Source organism: Clarias gariepinus, chromosome 2, assembly GCF_024256425.1.
Source record: "Clarias gariepinus isolate MV-2021 ecotype Netherlands chromosome 2, CGAR_prim_01v2, whole genome shotgun sequence".
NCBI classification, from domain to species: domain Eukaryota; kingdom Metazoa; phylum Chordata; class Actinopteri; order Siluriformes; family Clariidae; genus Clarias; species Clarias gariepinus.
Window position 1 is genome coordinate 15,583,211 of NC_071101.1, and position 18,390 is coordinate 15,601,600.

An 18,390-nucleotide genomic window follows, 5' to 3' on the forward strand; every position below is an offset into this window, starting at 1 on the left:
GATGATCAGATGAACATTTCATGCCAGCACATGCCTACTTATAATTTCCGAGGTGGTAAAAATCACTGAGCAAAACAGCAATCAGAATCAGCTAGAGGTGTTATTGTAATATTATCCTTGACATTAATAGGCAGTGTAACTCTAATTTGCATTAGTTCTAATGTAGTCAGAATGTCCCATTGTATTGTTGTGCTGTTTTAACCCCTTGTGTATAAAAACGCCCTTCTAAATAGTCCTGACCTCCCCCCTCCCAACATATACACCCATTTTAAAATGTCATGCTGTTTGTTTTTTAGTCCTTTAATGAGGTCTGTGATGATGGATGAGCCTCAGACATCATGCACTAGAGCTACCTGTGCCTCTGGCTCTGAATGTTTTTGACCTCATTCGTTAGCAGATGGTCGGCTTACCCTTCACTGCCTTCCTCTTTTTCTCGCTCTTTTTGTCTTCTGGCTGTTTTTTTTCCCCTTAATGAGCCATGTGGAAAAGCATCTGTTAAACACGTCTGAGATTGAACAGTGGTTACAGTATGGAATAAAAATAATAAAATCATAGAGATGATGTCCAGTTTCTAGAATTGTACAGATAGGGGTTTTATTGAAGAATAAATACTGACACTACCTCATATTATAACTTACTATCAGTCATATAAGCAGGTAGCACTATGTCAGTTATCAACAATTACACGCATAAAAAAATATACGTATATATTAATGTGTGTAATTCGTGATATAAGGTTTTATGTCATTCTTCTGTTTTGTGTTAGTGCTTTGTAACAGTTAGAGAGAAAACGATTTCTTTAAAGAGGTCCATATTTTACTGTTGTAAATATTTGCATATGTTTCTTTAGTTAACTCGTGTGTGTGTGTTTTAATGCACTTTAAACTTCCTTTATTTCACTCCTCTTCCAAATGCACTGTTTCAGTGTTTACGTAACGGAGCAACTATTGAGCCACACCCCACCAGAGAGCAGCAGAACAAGCCAGGGCTGGTGGAAGGATATCTTCTTATGAAAGAAGGGGGAAAAAATCTAATGGGCTTATTTACGCCTTAGACAATATAAAAGTGAATAAAACGGAACAAAACGCAACTACAGTAATAGCTGTAAAAAAATTTATATGTCTTATTTTTATTTGAATGTGTTATTGTTTGCTACTTAATTTTGCATAAAACATGTGTGCACATAGGACTAGCATATATGGTGTTAGTCTTATTTATGTTTTCACATGTTATTGCATTTTAAGGCATTTCAATTATATATTCTTCTACCTTTAGATTTAATCCACTTGAAAAGCAAAAAAAAATCTAATATCACATTATTACAGTGGGGAAAAAAATCTGACTGGGAAGTCGAATTATTATTTACCAGTTATATCTGCTAGTTTACATGTTTGTACCTGAAATCAGTGCCGGGTACTAAATATGTAGCAGGACTGGCTCTACTCTTAGACTTGTCACAACTTCTACACAACAGATTCAATATATGAAATCACTTTTTTTTTTAAGGATGACACACGAGTGTAACCGTAGTAACGAATACTCAAGTCATTAGGTGAAGGGGAAGGAAGCTTTGCAAAACAATATAGCTAGTGCTGCAGCACACAGGAGGTTTTTGTTTGTCATTTTTGTTTGTCACTCCTGTTGATCCACTTCTCATTGTAAATGACTTGCTACACACTTTCCACTTCGTTAGTTAGCTTGACATTGTGTCTATCAAATCTGAACCATTGGACAATTAGTACTGGATCAGTGCGCTTATGAAACGTAATAACATTGTTAGACAAAAGGTAGATAGCATGTAGGGTGTACTGGAGACACAAACCTTTTTAAATTTAAAACTCATGACTCTCCTCAGGCCAGTGTGTTAGTGTGTCCATTATATACCTTCTCTCCATACACTGTATGACCTTGAAAATATGGGACTTTTTTAACAATATATTAGTGAGATATCCCTTTTAACACTTAAAGTATAATAAATTTATAATAAATATATATTTGTAACATTAAAATATAGCTAAACGAAATTTTTTAATAATAAAATTGTTTTTTTTTAATAAAAATAAAGTATAATTAAAAAACTAATAAAAGCATAGCAAAATGTAATTTGTGAAGAATATATTGCGGAATTAACCAAAAAAATAGTACTGAAATATAATGTTTACCAATAACGTAGTAAAATGTAATTAATAAAAATATAAATAAATGACTAAATGAATTATTTAACAATAAAATACTTTTACAATACAAGCATCTTGAATTATATGTAAAATAATCAATGAAATTTTGTTTAACAATAAACATAAAGGGTATTTTTTTAAATAATACACATATAGCAAAATGTTATTTTTAACAACAAAATTGTACTTAAATATGGTAAAATATACTTTTTTTTACAGATATGTTTTTTTTTTATAAAAAATAACAATATAGTGCTTATCTAAATAAAATGTGGTGAAATGTACTTTAATAATAAAAAAATAAAATGTCAATTTTAAAAATAAAACATTTTTTAATGAATAAAAAGTTGTGTGTTATGTATACAGAAATTAAGACTCAAACAGCTTAGAAAGCATAATGCATAAAGAGTGCAAATTCAGTTTTGTGTTAAAATTTGTTAAGGCAATATTACATAAATCTTCTTAACTTAAAAAGTGTATAAAGGGCCGTTCTTAAACTTTTATGCATTTTCTTTTTATTAGGGATAGCATTTAACACCCAGGATTGGTATTAGGCTGATAACAGAAATAAACAAATGGATGGAAAATTGTAGAAAAAAAGTGTAAATCAGATCTGATCCTAAACAAATGGAACCTTTATCAAAAATGATACTGTAAACGTTTCCATACTAAATCCGATTATACTTGATGTTTAGTTGTTGTTCAGATTTTATAATTATGCTCATTTTTTTATGGGGATATTTTGTATATAAACTATATAAAAATCTATGGTTTTGTGTATGTCATATAACCTAAATTTTATTTCTATCTCCAACAAACCAAAAGTAAACTGAATTTATCTTCATTATCCTATTAATAACAACTTATTAACTTATATAATGCATTAAATATAAAAATATAAAGTTTAGGTAACGGTTACCTGTAACTTAATATTCCAAAAAAAAGGATATAGTAAGATATACACGTGTGTACAATATTTTAGGGTTATTGTGTGTTGTTCAGTGCTTTCCTTTAGATTTCTATCCTTCCACTTCATTAGCTGGCGGTGTTACTGATCCTGGGGCACACAGGTATTAGTGAAAGTGAGACTAATTGGCCATAATGCAGAAATAGACCTTGTGTAGTTTCATATTCAAGGTGAAGGCCACAGTATTGGCATTTGTTTAAATTTTTGTCAAAAGAACAACCCCTACTGCACATAATGCATGCTTGGGTGGGCAGATTTGATGGATTTTCAAGGACATAAGAGAAGATTAATCATCCTGCGCATACTTACATATGGATGGGATGACAAAAGTTGACAGTGAACGAGTACTGTGTAAATGGGTCAGCAGAAAATTACAGGCTGCTCTCAAAGCCTCCTTTCTTCTTACTCTTTGGCTTATTCGTTTTTTTTTTTTTTTTGCATCTCAGTAGTTGATGTTTGCTCTATAGTGGTTTCCCCTGTAGTAGCGTGTGTGTGTGTGTGTGTGTGTGTGTGTGTGTGTGTGTGTGTGTGTGTGTGTCCTGCGATGGATTGGCACCCTGTCCAGGATGTACCTCGCCTCGTGCCTGCAGTATCCTGGGATAGGCTCATGGCTTCCCACCACCCTGTACAGAATAAGTGGTATAGAGCATGAGTGAATGGATTAAATGTTAGAAGTGACGACTGTAAAGCATGAAGAGAGCATTCGAAAAATGTTAAATAAAAACTGCACCTCCTCCACTAAACGGAAAGGGGACTGGGAAGCAAGCGAGTATTTACATTTTTATTAATACCGAAGCTGTTGCCCGAATTGGTTCACGTTTTATGTAATATTTGTAAAATATGTGATTCATGTTTAGTCTTTTTATTCTGACACCACTTATCGTAGCATTGTTCAGTAAACTACAAAAATGCACCTGCACCTGGAGTCCCAAGCAGCAAAACAATAATTTGTTTGACATTACTGGACCTGACAAAACCAGAACAAGACACAGCTTTAAACTACAAAGAACAAAGATCTCTGCACAGAAGAGAAGGACGAACAAAAGCCTGAGACAAAGCTGAATGTGAAAAGAACAAAGAATAAAGATAGAATGATAGAAAAGAATAAACAAAAACAGGAGAAGAATGAAAGAATTCAAACGAAAGGAAAGTCATGGCCAGAACGCAGGACACACACACACATGCACACACACGCACACGCATACACACACACAGAGTGCAAGGCCAAAGTGCAAAGCATATGCCACAACTTTAAAATACTATAGCTAAAGGTTTTAATCTAAAAAAAAAATATATATATATAAAAATAATAAAATAAACTGTGATGTGATGTATATATATAAGTTTTTTCCCCTCCCTGTTTATTGATCAGTGTTATTGTTACTATACCAACGCTAAGTTTCACCACATTTGACACTATCCATGCCAGAACTAGAACCTTTTTTCGGACTACATGGTCTTTGTCTTGGTGACGGGACTATTTAGTTGTATTTAACTCTACAGAATGGTGGGAAAATCCCTGCTCTGTAAAGGCTGTGTGAGTCACACTCGTGACATTATGAGGTTAACATGACACTGCTTTCAGGAGGTGTGAATTGGTGTGAAATCCCTAGGTGACAGGTAGCATGGGACAGGTTTGCCCATCTGTCTAGAAATGGCTGCTTTAGTTTGACACAGAGAGCTGTTTTTTAGGGTAGGGAAAGTTTGAAGGGGTAAAATGTCACCATTTCTCTTTAATCCTGCAGGTCGTGTGCTTTAAACAATACACATATGGACGCACAGTACAGATACGAGCAAATGATATGCTGTGTTTGTTTAGAATCATAACAAAATCTGATAAAAAGTTGAATATGGAATCACAATTTTACATAGTCTGTGTATCACACATGTATAATTATGTATGATAATTAATTCAACCAGTTGTGTTCTCTGTTGAGAACTTACACTATACTGTATGTTGTTCTGAAGCAAATGTTTAGTTTTACTAAAGGGTACAATCTTACTGTAATGAACTGTTAGTTGTGCAATTCCACATTTTGGCATCTCGGTATGTTCATGAATTCTTGTACAGTTTTTTACTAAAATTCCCTCTGAGCTTCTTCCACTCGTTCTAATTTTCCTCTTTTGGGTCTCATCTATTGGTCCGGTTCCAGTTGGACCTCAGTTCTGTTTTCACGAACACCCATTTGGAAGAAACACAAGCTTTTAAGACATTCCTTAAATGCTTACACTCCTTGTCCTTGGGCTGAGTGTTGGTCAGCACATTTCCACATTTCATCCCAGTGGTTGTTGCCTGCTGACCTTTCCTTGTAGTTAAGGAGAAATCGCTACAATAGTCACAAGATAAAGGTCATACCCTGCTTAGAAGAAAGAAGGCCAATCACTCACTTTATTTAAGAGATAAAGTCACCTGTCATCTCCTGCCAGTGCAGTCAAGGCTCAGAGGTGTCTCATCCGTTCCCACTGTTTGACCTTAGCTGTCATGTGTGTCAAGATGTCATGGCGGTGAAACATGTTCACTTACAGTAATATGGAGATGAAATAGAAAGTAGTATGTTTTATTTTGAATGTAAATATCATTTAGAAACGATAAACGATTACTTCTCAGATTCTGAGCATAGTTAATGTGTTTAAGAATAAAAAATAATGTTATGCAAAAAAGTTTTTTTGTTTATTGTTTCTACAGTAATAACGTGTACAGAGACTTAAATGGCAGACGCTCATAAATATCAATTTTTATTTAGTGCAATGAGATAAAAATGTAAGTCGCTCTGGATAAGAGCATCTGCCAAATGCCTAAATGTAAATGTAGAAATCAACAGGATCTTTTTTTTTAATGTCTTTATTTTTTTTTATTTCATTTATTATAAAAATTATAAATTTGTCAACATACATGTTGACACTTGTACAAACTTGTAAACAGTGGCCACCACCACCATAATTTCCTGAATGTGTAAGGAAGCCAAAAAAATACACATACTGTAAAAAAAGACAAATAAAAAAAACTAAACAATAAAAAAAACTCGTCTCTCGCCGTCTATAATATCTATGCTTTATCCTGTATTTAGAGTCGCGGGGACTTAGGGCATGAGGCCGGGGGCATCCTGGACAGGGTGCCAATCCATCACAGGAGACACGCATACACACACTCACACACTACGGGCAATTTGGGAACGGCAATTAGCCTAGTCTGCATGTCTTTGGACTGTGGGAGAAAACCAGAGTACTCGGAGGAAACCCAGTAAGCACGGAGAGAACATGCGAACTACATGTCCACAGAGAAGAAGAATCAAGCCTGGCTTGGAATCGAACCCGGACCCTGTAGGTGCAAGGCGACAGTGCTAACCACTAAACCACCGTGCCGCCGATAGGAAAAAACTATTATTTTATGATAGGAATCTAAACGATTCCCGTTCTCATTACATTGTAACTTTTAAGTGCATTTGAAGTTGTAATTTCAAAGTCCTAAAATCATAAATTTTATTCTGTTTTCATTTCTTTCATTAAGTTTTTAATTGCCTGCTCAGATGCATTTTGGGTAATTCATAATTTTTCTACATTGGTCCTTCCATGTCTTAAGTGAGTGATATCCTTTTTATGATGTCACGTTCCAATCTTGGCACATGTATACAAACACGCACACTGAAACACACACGTCTGTGAGAGCGAGTTTTAAGTACACAAGGGTAAACTTATTCATACGTTGCTCTGCCTGCACGTTGTAATGTAATATGCTGAGTAACGTTACAGGCAGATCCTTCAGAGCTGAGGAAATGCTTAGGGAGCAACGCATGATGCACCACCTAACACATTTCTGAGAACAATGTGACATGGTTATCCTTATGGGAGCCTGTGTGTCTGTGTGTATCTTCTATTACGACCATTTTAGACGTCACCTCATTTAAAGATATCCTACACTTCCTTTAGTTCAGCGCCAGCCTTTATTGTAGCCTAATGTGGCTGTGAGTGCTGAATCACATCTATTTCTTCTCACATCTCACATAATGTCTTGTGCCTTGATATCCTGTCTTTTTATTATTATTATTTTAAAAGATATCATCCTTTTCCCTCTGAATGGAAATTCCTTTTACCTTGGGCCATTTTTCACCCTGACTCAGTACTCCTTTCAGACCTGAACCTCAGTTCTCATTAATGAAAGATGGGGGTTTTGTCAGGGATAATGAAGGTGTGTGTGAGAGACAGAAAGAGAGAGGAGGGGGAGAGAAAGGTAGAAGCAGAGCAAGAGACAGAAAAATAGAGCAGGTGAGAGCGAGCAAGAGAGAGACAGAGAGAGAGAGAGGGAGACCAAGGGAGGGAAAGAAAATAGGACAGAAGGCTAAGAGACTGGCAGAGAAAGAAGAGATGTGACAAAGAGACATGGAGAGAGCGAGTTAGGAAGAATGACAGATGAGGGAAATAAAGAGATAGACTGAGACCAAGAGAGATAAAGAAACGGAGTGAAGCAAGTAAAAGAGAGAAAGAAGAGAGAAGGAAAGAATAAGAAACAGAAAAAAATTACAGAGAGAAAGACAAAAAAGAAAAAAGTAAGGCAGATAGAGAGAGAGAGAGAGAGAGCAGATTTATAGAGAAAGATGAGTAAGAGAGATTCTTCCCACACTGAGTGCCGTCATGTCTTCCTAAAGCTTCCTGTGCTGAGATTCAGTTAGCACAAAGACTTGCTGTAAGTAACATCATATACCCTCGCTTCTGTAAAACACATTCTTGCCTTTAAAGCCTCCAGAGCATGCTGAGTGTGCCTGCAGCTTTCTCCAAGGTAGCGGCTGAGCATGGCTTTTGGTAACTGATTAGACTGTAATCACTGCCAAATACTACCATAAGAACTTCCTTTAAAGACCGTCTTATTATAACTGATATATGCAGCTATTTCAGAAAAGATCAAGGTAATGAATAACTGAAATTTAAATGAGGTCCACAGGTTAGCCCTACGGCTGCTCCTGGGGTCGCGCAGAGGACCTTCCGATCCATGCACACAACATGGCACAGGTTTTACGCCGGATGCCCTTCATGACGCAACCCTTTTTTTTTCAAGCCTTGGCAGTCATGGCAGGGGAGAAACTAGCTTAGTGCCGTGCCGGAGGTAGCTTAGTGGTTAAGGCATTGGACTACGGTTCGGAAGATCCCAGGTTCAAACCCCACAACCACCATGTTGCCACTGTTGGGCCCTTGAGCAAGGCCCTTAACCCTCAACTGGCGGATGTATAATGAGATAAAAATGTAAGTCGCTCTGGATAAGAGCGTCTGCCAAATGCCTAAATGTAAACTATTAAATTTTGTCGAAATGAGGACAACAAAATATATTTTTAATTAATAACTGAATTTCACTTATGGCCCAAAAGTCAATTAATTGTTTTAAACCATATTTAAAGTTTGGTATTTCTTGAAAATCGGGAATAATAATAATAATAATAATAATAAAAAAACCCTGTGGATTAATTTTGGACTGGATTGTAATCAGAAATCATCTTTTGACTCACAGTCCTTTCTCACAGTGTTTTTCTTTGAAATGATATGAGTATGGGTTACACACACTGTTTAAATATCACAGTTTGCGTCTTTAATATGATAACGAGGGCTCGGTTTTCTTCGGTGAAAGCTTTTCTGCCCGAAATGTTTTTGTTCCTTCTTTATTTTACCCTTTCTGGACTAGAATGTATTAACAGTTGAATGAAATGACTCCAGATTGGGTTAACCCGGACCATTTTAACAGCAAATGCATACTGTATATAAGCAGAGAGAGCTTATGACATGGATTAAACTGGACTTTTATCACAATGTGAACCGGCACAGAATCCCATATTAAAGCCTTGGATTTTTCCAGAAGATTGCAAATCGAGTAGCTCGTTAAGCCGGGACTTTCTGCGGGTCTTCTTGCCAATGGCTTTCAGTGGCTTCGAACATAAAATGCTTCGGTAACTACGTTGTTCATTATATAATTTCCTTTTTCCTCAGGCGATCATGTATAGTTCTCTTCATATTCGATGACCTCTGTTTTTTCTCATGTATAACCAAAACCATCGTTCATATGTAGTTTCGCATCTAACTAATCAATATAAAACATTTCTTGCCAACAATTTTCTTGTTCATGTTATCGATTGTGAAGCCTGAGTTTCCCGTACTTACAGTATCTTTATGTCTAATAACATTTGCTTCACCGGAAAAGTAGAACATGGCTGTCAGATCTCAGGTTTCTGATTTGTATGATTTCATTTGTGTTATGTTGTAGCATCTGGTGTGGACATTTTAATGAAACCTGTTAATGGGAAAATTACAGCCTGGAATACATTTCAAGACGTTTATATTGAAATATATTGTACATGCTTTTACACGTTGACGCGTAATGCTCCTTATGACATGTGCACATTAGTGCTTACTGGAGTGAACAATAGCATGACTGCAACAACATCAATACCTGAAATCTTCAAAGCATTTCACTCCTAATTCATGGAAAAAAGGTAAATCATTTGAAACGCTGACCTTGGCTGGCACTGGAGAACATCAGTTACCCTGGAGCTGTAGAAGAGGAGAGGAGAAAGGCTCTCTCAATGATAAAGTCTTGTCTAGTTGAGATAGGTAGCTAGTTAGCTAGCTTAACAGTGCTAAATGTTAGTGCTTGCCTGCTTGGCCAATGCAAGTAAACTCTGAGTTCAGAATGCAGTTGTCGTTTCAGTCAAGCAAAAAATAAATGTGATGTTATTAATTAATTTTGTGATATCAGTGTTGATTCTGTCATTCACTCAATGGCTGTGTTGCTGACTTCTAGACCAATTAGAAGTAGTTTGCCTAAGGTTTTGAGCAAGCAGATGCTGTCTTGCTGACATTTTGACCAAGGACCAATCCGGGGCTGTGTTCCTGACTTCCTGACCAATCCGGGGCTGTGTTCCTGACTTCCTGACCAATCCGGGGCTGTGTTCCTGACTTCCTTACCAATCCGGGGCTGTGTTCCTGACTTCCTGACCAATCCCAGACTTCTTGCTTTAAAGGATAATTCCCAACTTTGCCCAATGAAGGCTGTTTCTGACTTCATGGCCAATCAGAGGCAGTGTGCCTAACTTGTTAACCAATCAGAAGCCGCGTTTTTCTGACTTTTTATTTTACCAATGATCAGTTGGAGTTTGTGATCCTGACTTTTTGCCCAGGCAGATGTTATCAGTTTTTCTGACTGTGTGGTAGCACTGATCTCAAACTCCTTACAGTTCATACTTTGCTTATGCTTGGTTTTAGACTTTGATTAAAAAAAAAAATAAAATAATTGGATATTGGAATTATTTTATTTAATAATTCTTTTTGCATAATCAGGAAAGTTAATTAAAAACCATATCTTTTAAAAGAAGTATTCATCTTTATTGTCTTTTTAAAAGTTGGGAGCTAAGTAAGTGTGTGAAGTAGCAGCCGAACAGTCGATTATTTGTTTCAGTAAGAGATGAACAAATGTGTCATTAGTTGCTGCCCTGATGAGCACAAAGCTGTGAAAGCTCTGCTGCATTAATCTCTTTATGTAGAGGTGGAGGTTAGTCAATCAGCATTGAGGCATATGCAAATTAGAAACTTTTTAAAATGTTAAAATAAGTCTCGGACATTATTAAAGATCACATGCTAATTATAAAAATTTATATGCAATAATGGATCTGATCATGTACTCTGGTGGCGACTAAGTACTGTGCTTCTGCAATCACCTTTTTTTTCTAGTTTATCCTTTTATAGATGCTGTAACTTTGGTGTGTGAAGTGCAAATGATGTTTCTGTGTCCATTGTGAACCTTTTAAAAGAAAAAGAAACATTATTTTGGAAATGCACTTTTGCTCAATAAAGCAAAAAAAAAAAAAAAAAACCCTCATCAGAGCTGTGATTTACAGCCATGATGGACTCGGGGAGAGTAATGTGTTATCGTGACAGAACACAGTATGGCGTCCAAAGTGTAGTGGAACACGCATTAATCTCTGCGGCTATAAGGGCAAGGAGGAACAGAATAGAAGGCGAAAGTGACAAAAGGGAGAGAATCGGAGCGCTCGAGGCAGGGTTTAGGGGGAGAGAGACATGCAGCCCTGGGAAGAAGCGAGGCGAGGCGAGGCGAGGTGCCGGCGGGGGCCGTAGGTTCTGGAAGGCCCATTCATCATGCAGTGCCTTGTGGGATACGGGAGGGTCACGCTCACACAATAGCTGTCTGTTCCGGCTTGCACGACGGGGAAGAGAGCGTTACACGCTCGTTTAGATACAAACAGCTGATCCGCACCCCCCCACCCTCTCTTTCTCACTTTCCCGTTCCTTTTTCCATCGTGCATTTGGCCTTCTTTTTTTTTTTTTCAAGAGAAACAAATGAAAAATGCTTTTGATGCCGAGCAGGCGATATTTACAGCCTACAGAGTGTCATTAAAATAGCATTAGCATAGTGCCAGAGCTCAGGGTGTGAATGGTGGAGGGGAGGAATGCATATTAATCGTAATCATGATTTTTATCTTCCAAAATAAATGTTAGTTGGCTTTGGGACAACCCTTCACAAGGAGAAAAATTCTTCTATATACAGTATATTTGGCATGTTTTTTTTTTCCCTGTTTTTCATGTAGCTCCTTTACAAGTCGTAACATTTTAAATTCTGTTCACGGAATGGAGGAAAGTTGCATTTATTCCACTCCAACTAAAGCACAGGGGCATCGGAGATGTTTTGGAGTCAGTATCTGATTACAAAATAAAATGATCGAGCCTTTTTATCTTTCTCTATTTATGTTTGTCAAGCTTTATGGCATGTAGCCGTTCAACAACTTGAACAAAGCCCGACATTCCCTGTGTGAGGAAATCTTTTAAAAGGTTTCAGAATGACTGATTTGGCCAGGGTGTGTTTGTTAAGCTGCCTCCTTATCCAGCATGATGCGTGCCGACAGAAAGCCTTGGAAAGAATATGTAAAGGAAAAACATTTCTATGTCAATTTGGTGATAAACAGTATGTCAAAGTACGTTCCTGGGGAAAATCCTACACGACTGTCTGATAAAATTTTCGGCTAGTCTGCCCAAGTCGTTCTGTACGAGATTCTCGCTAGTTCAGTGCCCTAAGCATTTGTAGGATTATTGTGAGATGACCGTTATAACCAGCAGATGAACTGATTGGTTTTTTGGAGTCAACATGGTCAAGTTCACAGAGTCAAGGTCAAATATCTTAAATAGTTTCTCTTCCAGAGACTTGCTTTTGTCGGCATACAGAGATGTTACTTCCACATTCATAGTCAGGAACTCAAGGACCATATTCTGGCCATGTAGGATTCCTGTCATCGCTCAGTCTCTGCGTGTGTCCAAGAATTCTGGTAGCAAAGTATTTCAAAAATAAGTGTTGGATATTTGTAGGATTTCTAAGGCGGATGAACTGATAAGGTTTCAGAACTGATTCAAACAGGGTCAAGGTTACTTTCACTTTTAAACAAAGCCGTGATTTCTAGTGTTCACGGAGCATTTACGTTTAATCGCCATTCATCATTATTTCCAATCACAGTTTTTCTGTGAAGTTCATGGTTCAGGACTATCCTTAAACATTTTAATATTGACATTTCTTAACCCAATTACAAGTATTTCAGCAGTCTTCATAGTCGTGAATCTTCATAGGCAGCACGTTGGCATAGTGGTGAACATTAAGACCTCGCACCACCAGAGTCTGGGTTTGATTCCTGCCTCGGGTTTATCTCCAGGGAGGGGAGTATCCATCGCTCAATGTGTGTGGACGGACCAAAAAAAAAAAAATTTTTTTTTCCTTTATTCCTTGACTTGATGCAGGCTAATAATTTGATAATTCCGAAGCAGCACCTTTTTTTGTCCAGGCTGTTTATATTTCTAGCATGGAGTTAAACAACAAAGGCGGCAAGGTTATCAATCTGGCCTTGCAACTCCAGGGTTACGGGTTCGATTCCGAGCTTGTGTGTGTGGTTTGATTTTCTTTCTGTGCTTGGTGGATTCCCTCCAGGTACCTCGGGTGAATCCCATAGTCCATAGACATGCACAGCAGGTCAGCTGGTGTTTCCCTTAGTGGGTGTGACTGAGTGTGTGCTCCTTACCTGCGATAGATGGGCAGCCTCTCCAGGGTGTACCCTGCTTTATGCCCTGTGACCATGTGTAGGAAAAAAAAGGACTATACTCTACTTGTTGCCTGAATTTAGCCACACCACCATCTTAGGATCTAATCTTTATCATCTTCTATTCTATCTTTTTTATTATTCCATGTTATGTGCTGTATAAAGGACTTGACATTTGTGCCAGTATGAAGCGAGAGCGTGTGTGAAAACGTGAAATAGAGAAATATTTAAATGACATTGAAATTACATTAATAATAATAATAATAATAAACATGATAGAATTGCAGATGTCATAAAAAGACATGACAATGATAATTAAAAAGCATAAAAATATTAAGAGATCCATTAGTGTGTTTAGTAGTGTGTTATTTTATCATTTTGTGTTTAACAGTGTGTAGATTTGTTTTAATGCAGTCAAGATTTTCTGCTAATTTAAAAATTTAAAATTTTAAAATATTATTGCATATATCAATATATACAATATTGTATATATCAATCTTGAGGATATAATATCAGTCCTGACACTGAGCTGCTCTGTAACAGATGTGATACTTCCTCTCTCTCACACACACACACACACACACACACACACACACACACTCTCATGCACTCGTCCCTTTCGTGGGGAAAGAGTGAACTCATTATCTAACCTGGCAGTGTGGATGACTGATACAGAGAGCTCTCCAGCGCTCGCGCTGTCCTAATGTGACCTGCTCTAGTTTAGCTCTGACCCGTCTATACATCAGTGCCATGTTTCCCCACCCGGGCCCTCGGCCACAAATCAGGACTTAACCCTGAGCGAGCAAGTTACTAACTGGATTTTTCAGAAAATATTATTCAGCTCCTTCCTGTTTTATTCACATTGAAGCCAAGTAAAGATTTTATGCCTTTCACCATCTGGAGCGCGAGACATGCAGCAACTTCCAGGCTTCAAAATAGCATGCGTGATTAATAACAAATCCTGTGCTCGAGTTTGTTTTTGAGACCGTTTATGAATTTTTTATGACTCTTGGTACAATTGTGTTCTTTTTTTTTTATGTCCCTAGCAGCTTTCGTAGCCTCTGTTAAAGGAGAGAGGATTAGGGGGGAAAAGATTCTTTAAAAGATTCTTTAATAATGAACGCAACATCAGACATGAATCCTAAATTTTATTTTATTTTTTACAGTAATAGTTGAAAAGAATTGTGTAGTCCTATATATATTTATTCCTTTTCATTCCATACTGTTTAAAATGAATAATTTCTGTATTAACAATGTTTTTTAGATTCCCCAGTGCTATTAGTTTTGGCAATAGTACAACCCAGCCTTCGTGCCAATACAGCATGAACTGCAAGTGCATGAGAGAAGCGAGAAAGAGTGAGACGAGGGGAGAGAGAAAGAAAGAGAGAGAGAGACCATGAAGGCGAGTGAAAGAACATGAGAGAGAAGTGTGTACTAGAGAAAGAGTGAGAGATTGTGTGTGTGTGTGTGTGAGAGAGAGTGGGAGTGGTAAAACAGGCCAGGTTATTACTCACTTACCACTGGCTGATGCTACATATCTGATGCAAATGAAGATGGAGGCGTGTCATAGAACAAAATCGAATGGAACGAAAGATTGGACTAAACTGCTGAAATCCATGTTTGGTGTGCGTTTTAATTATTTCGAACCATAACAAAGCCAGCACCTGGTAGGTCATTATTTTATTGAAAGTAACGACTTCCTTTTCAGGCATCACAGACAGCACAGGTCTGTGTATTAGTTGAAAGAAAGGAATTCATTGTGTCTATTACCTATGTGTAGTGTGGAAAGAGTGTACCGTATGTATTTTGATTTACGGCTTGTCGTTGTCAGTTTTTATGTTTATAGCACACTCATAGACACTCACACTGCGAGACGTGATATCGATCATGCTTCCAGGAATAACTGTGCGTCATAAAAGACCTCTGTACATTATGTAAAGAAATGCAAACATCGAGGTTATACTGTATGTACGTCTTGTTGAAATAAAACGGATTATATCAACAAGACGCGCATACAGTATAGAAACATAATTGCTTCTCAGGGAGTCTTCCCTTTGCTTTTGGTTTCCGTCCGGCTGATTAGGTCTAAAGGGCAGCTTTGTGACATTGTGCATTGTTAAATTCACTGTATAAATGATTTTGTTTTTATTCCAGAATGAATCAAGCTCATGAATTAGGCGATGATGTTCTGGAGATTTTTGTCGGTAATCAGAGCGGTGAATATTGGCAATTTGATTCGATGCGGTTTTTGGGCATTGTGATTTTCGATTCGATTCTGTAAGAACTAATGTTCATGGTCTAATTTATTTCAAAAAGCTATGTTTTTTAAGTATTGAAACATAAAAGTATCTAATAGTTATTAAATTTCTGTATTACTTGTGTCATTGATTGTTTAAATGTCATGTCTGATACAAAGTGATGATCCTTTGTCACACTCCGGTCCACTAGGTGGTAGTATTGCACCAACTGCCCAAAAAGTCAAATGAAGAAAAAGCGATACTCTTGCAAAATTTGTGGAAGATGGATGGGGTTCATATTTTGTGGAAAAGTTGTGGTATAGGCTGTTTATAAGGAATTGATCAATTTACACAAATAAAATCAAGTTTATACGAATAATTTAAAAAGTAAAATCAATTCTAAAAGAAAAAATTACACATTGATTTAATTAATTGAATCGACGAGCAAAAGATCACAAAATCACACAGCTTTCCTTCTATACTGGTAGATTCTTTGGTAGGTAAATGTTGGCTGATATGTTTTGATCATTGATTTATATCAGAAACGGATGGAAAGCGAATCAGTTGCTGTACAGGTCAACTACGGTAGCACTTCCAGTTCAGTTCCCTGAACAGGCTAATCTCCTTCTCTTTGTCTCTCACTTACTTTCTCTAACTTTTCATTCAATAAACTAATAATTCATCAATTTCATGCCGCTTGTATCTGCTTTGTTCAGCTTTCATGTATTATTGAGCTCACTCAAAAGCCAGAGTTGAATAATAGATGTTGGGAGAGTCATGCCATGGCTTATCCAGCTCCGCAGGTCTTTCCCCTCCTCCTATTTTTGTTTGGCTCGCATTAAAATTTCACCAGGTTGTTCTTTTGTTTCATTGTTGCTGCTGCACAGTTAGAGATTTACCTGAAACCTCGGCGTGGATTTCAAAAAAGTGTCGACATGACCACCCGCTACGCCAGCTCACTTTACATCCTCACTTCTTTTTCAATGCACAAAGTCTGTGACTTGTTAGTTTTTCATAAAGTATATATTGCGAGCGGTTGTTTGTTTATCATGCTGCGTGTTGTGTCTACGTTCGACCGGTAACTTCTTTAGTGCACTACTTAGGGGGCAGCAGGTTTCTTTGTTTTCCAAATGTGTAGTTGATAAATCCTACCTGACAATATTGTTTTATCTCCTTATCTCTGGTGGGCTTTAAATGCAGTGTACAGCCAGTGCACATCACATCTGCACTAAATCGCACAGCTGGTTCATTTTCATCCAAACTGGTGGCTGGAGTGTACACCACAGGCCAGGCCCAGTAATAGGATTAGTTATTAAAAAGAGTGATGTGCTACCAGTGCAACACTGAAAGTGAAATGTCAGGAATATGCATTTGTGTATTTTTCAACTGAATCTGAAATGCAGCTACATTGTTTTTTCTTTCTTTTTTTTTACTCCGTCATTTTGAGATCATTGTTCTTTAAGGCAGCTTGGTGGGTTGGAGCTCTGTGACTCCACACCTCCAAGATTGAGGGTTCGTGTCCCAATTTGGGGTCTGTGTGAATTGAGTCCTTCTTTTCTACCCATCACTTTTAGATTGTAGGTCATTTTTCTTTCTTCCTTTTTCTTTATACTTCAAACATTAAGGTAATTGTTCTTTCTTTGTTTCTTTGTTTCTTTCTTTCTTTTGACTCCAGTATTTTGAGATCATTGTGCTTTAAGGCAGCAGGGTTTGAGACTCGCCCATCTATGTGGATGGAGTATTTTTTTTTTCTACCCATCACTTTTAGATAGATTTTTCTTTCTTTCTTTCTTTTTTTCTTTCTTCCTTCCTTTCTTCCTTTCTTTTCACTCTATCAATTTGAGATCATTGTTCTTTCTTTAAGGCAGCATCGGGGTTTTATGGTAAGCACTAAATATTGAACTTATTGGCAATATTTCCAATATGTGTAATTATAGGGATGAATACTTAAAAGCCATATTCTCCAAATCTGTTTGATCTCTCTCTCTTTTACAGACCCCAAGGTGGGAACTCTCAACCTTGGTGGTGTGAGTTCCCACCTTGTGGTCCGTGTGCATGGAGGTTGCTTGGTGGGTTTCCTCTGGGTTGTTGTTCCATCTTTTTCTCTATCGGTCACTTTTAGATTGTTTATCCTTCCTATTTTCCTTCATTTCTTCCCTCCTTTTTTCCTTCTTTTACTTTCTACTTTCCTTCCATTATTTTAGGACGTTGATCTTCCTTCCATCCATCCATCATTTTGAGGTCATTGTTCTTTCATAATGACAGCATAGTTTGCTTGGTGGGTTTCCTTTTGGGTATTTTTCTATCCATCACTTTAAGATATTTCCTTCCTTCTTTCTTTCTTCCCTTCTTATTTCTTTCCTTTTTTTACTCCCTCAGTCCTCCCCCTCCCATTTTTCCTCTCCTTCCTTAAGCTACATCGTGTTGATTTACCCAACAATCAACTTCCATCATTTCTTTTGTGTGTTAATTGAAACCGAGCAGAATTTTTTCTGACCTCATCAGGAGTGTATTGTGGTAAAGAGAAGTGTTCATAACGAGATAAAGAATGACAGTATACAATGAGCAACAATCAGCTGAACAGCCCCTTATCGTCTCATCTTCTTTCTTTCTCTCTGATCAACTTAATAGCTCCTCTCTTGTTTGCCAATATGTCTAATTATAGGGATGAATACTTAAAAGCATATTCCTCAAATTTGTCCAGTGCAGTCTCTCTCTCTCTCTCTCTCTCTCTCTCTCTCTCTCTCTCTCTGTGTGATCTCAATACACTCTACAGAGCTTAATTAGGATAAAATCAATCATGTATGGACAATATGTCCAATTAGGAGCAGCTCTTCTGGCGCAGCGTACTTATTCTCAGCGGGTGTTGTTATCTGTTATTAAGCCTCTTTTATTTTTCTTGCGTTGGTCTTCACGGAGCACAGAGCCAACATTCT

At 37.4% G+C, this 18,390-nt stretch overlaps 1 protein-coding gene across 2 annotated transcripts in view; it reads left to right on the forward strand.

Annotated features, from left to right (window-relative positions):
- ndst1a (N-deacetylase/N-sulfotransferase (heparan glucosaminyl) 1a) overlaps positions 1-18,390 on the forward strand; it is a 74,481-nt gene that overhangs the window by 12,936 nt on the left and 43,155 nt on the right. Inside the window, exon 1 of one of the 2 annotated variants that reach the window (XM_053489467.1) lies at positions 14,806-14,884. The exons of the other annotated variant lie outside the window; for it this stretch is intronic. The gene's annotated coding sequence lies outside the window, so the exon portion shown is untranslated. Of the gene's footprint in view, positions 1-14,805; positions 14,885-18,390 lie in introns of those variants that run through there. 2 annotated transcript variants of the gene reach the window in all.